Below are 2,584 nucleotides of genomic sequence, written 5' to 3' on the forward strand. Positions count from 1 at the left end.
AAAAGGATATAGGCAGACTTTCCATCTGGGTTTCAAGTCACTGCCAGTTTTGAAGTGGAGGTTTTTCTCTCTTTACCCACTACTTTGTAACTCAGAATCCTGCATCTCCTAATTTTACTACCTAGATGATGCAAAAGTTGTCTCAGCTATATTTTTTCAAAGCTGTTGTCCAGATTACTTGACACCTACAAGGACAATTCTTTTCATTTTGGTGCAGATTTCACAGGCCAAATATTCTTCTTGCTTTAAACTAAAATCTGGCTTTCTGTAACTTTAAGATGACTGGTTCTCATTCCAGTTCTTGGTAACAACAGGAAGAGTTCAAACCTTCTTCCCAGAAGACACCTCTTCACCCATTCAATGACTGCTCTGTTTCTCCTTCGCTTTATGTCCTCCATGCTAAATAGCCGCAGCCCCATCTTCATCTGCTTCCTTTGTTATGTGCTCCTGAATCCTTTTTACCATAAAGGTGAACCCACTCCCGTTAATCTCTTAAAGTGTGACACCCAAACCACATGTCATCTTCCATCAGCGTTTGCCCTCACCTCTCTTGACCTAGGTGTAATGCCCGAGGTGGTGACTGCCTTTTGGCAGCCTCATCACACTGCTGACTCACCACACTCAGTGTTGAGCAAAGCCCCTCAATCCTCTGTGTGCGTGCAGTTGCTAAGTCGGAACTTCTCATATTTATGCAACTACGTTGTGGAACCCAAGGGTAAACCATTTATTCTTGGCTGATAAACTTCACCTTGTCAGGTTTGATTCAACTCTCTAGGCATGATTCGTGGTTCTCCTGTATCCTACTCCAAGACAGTCCCCTAATTAGCCTCTTCTCTGTTCTGAGAGCGTTATCTACTGTTTCCAACTCTAAATAACTGTGTCCCTTCAACCATCAACTCTGCTCCTGTCTTTAGGGGTCTTCTAATTGAGAAGTCTATAACAATCCACTTATCTCTATCATCACCTTCCGAGGGCTCCCCCTTCTCTCTGCTTGCTATCAGTGCACCATGACACTGCTCTTGACTTTCATCTCTCTCCTGGGAATTTGTCAAACACTGTATCTTTTCAACAATGGTGTGGTCATGACTCCATTATACTTTGATTTTCTTGGTCCTAATTCATCAAAATTGCCTCTAATAAACACAGATTTTGCAGGGGTACAGGAGGTAGGAAGAAAGGGTTTTTATTACCACACTGGGAATAAATTTAAATAGATTTCTCTTTTTTCTCTCAGCATTACTTGTGAGTGAAGATACAGCTGGTCTGGTTCAGGGGTGCAGATTTTGCTTGAGAACAGCAAAGTTAGCCTGTGTGTGAAGATTGAATCTTGACCTTATGTTCATTGTGTTCTGGGCCAACTAACTATACTGACTTGCAGCTTGCATGTCAAAGTTCTACACTGTGTTTTATATTTATGAGAGTAATGAACAAAGTTGGGGAACCATTCTTCTTTTGGTTAAATCTGAATATTTTATAATCTTCCCTTAAGAATACTTAAGTAATTGGTTTTCATTTAATCAATTTCAGCTTCTTATGAGTGCAGTAAGAATGAGAACGTATAAAACATTGGTTGCTAATTTCAATTATTTCATTCCTAGTCAAGCTGAAAGTAATTCTTACCTTCTTACTTCCCAAAGTAATGGTTAACGTTCTTCAGGAATAAAGTGTCTTCTTGGGGGTTATTTCAGAAATCGAACAAACAAAAACAAAGAACAAGTGAACTACAAAGAGTTTAAATAAATACAGAAACTGTTTCTTCCAAGTTTAGCTACATTTAAATAGGTACACAGTAGATAGTGTGGGATTAAAATAAATTTGCCATTTTCCTCTCTTGTTAATTCATCATTCTTTAAATAATTGGTGAATTATAACACTTGATTAATTTTTTTATTATCTTCTGTGTGTGCAAAGTACCATGTCAACTCTTTAAGAGGGTAGAAAGTAGAAAAAAGACAGTCTCTACCTTACAGGAATGCAAAATTTAGTAAAGGTTGAGATAATGCTCAAATAAATCTTTGAACAAAGAAGAATAAGATAAGTTCTGTAAGAGTCTAAATGAAGTGCTGTGGGGACTTAGATGATATTTCTGGCAGAGAGTAGGGGGCTGTGAGGGGTCAGAAGAAAAAGAAAGGAGGGAGGGGAATGATCCAGATTGTAACCTGGATGCTCAGAGCCAATAGTTGAATTCTTTTGAAAAAAGAAGAAAAGTTGTGAATGGTAGGCAATACTTTCTTTAAGAGGTCTAGGAAGAGTACACTCTTAAATTCTCCTAGAGAAGATGAAGGTAAGTAGGGCAGCTGAAAATTCTTCTAGGACTAAGGAATCTTAGGTCTAGGAGTTTATAATCTCTGTTACAATCTCAAAAGGCCATGAGACTGTGAAAATTTTCAATATCAAGTTTAATTTAAGCAAACTTCTCATTTATTATGCAGTACTTTTACAGAACCAGGGGAACATGTCATGAAATATCATTTAAGCAGGAGGATATATTTCAACATTTGGTTTATTATTTTGGTTGCCTCCTTCTCTCTCTTTCTTTAATAAATCTCTTATAGTCCCTAGCTTTACCCTAAAATTCTCACAA

At 37.8% G+C, this 2,584-nt stretch overlaps 1 protein-coding gene across 1 annotated transcript in view; it reads right to left on the reverse strand.

Moving 5' to 3' along the window:
• MYH13 (myosin heavy chain 13) overlaps positions 1-1,672 on the reverse strand; it is a 52,893-nt gene extending 51,221 nt beyond the window's left edge. Inside the window, exon 1 of the mRNA XM_006922391.1 lies at positions 1,621-1,672. The gene's annotated coding sequence lies outside the window, so the exon portion shown is untranslated. The remainder of the gene's footprint in view (positions 1-1,620) is intronic.
• Positions 1,673-2,584: the final 912 nt, after the last annotated feature.

The sequence above is a fragment of the Pteropus alecto genome, unplaced genomic scaffold (assembly GCF_000325575.1).
Source record: "Pteropus alecto unplaced genomic scaffold, ASM32557v1 scaffold398, whole genome shotgun sequence".
Lineage (NCBI taxonomy): Eukaryota > Metazoa > Chordata > Mammalia > Chiroptera > Pteropodidae > Pteropus > Pteropus alecto.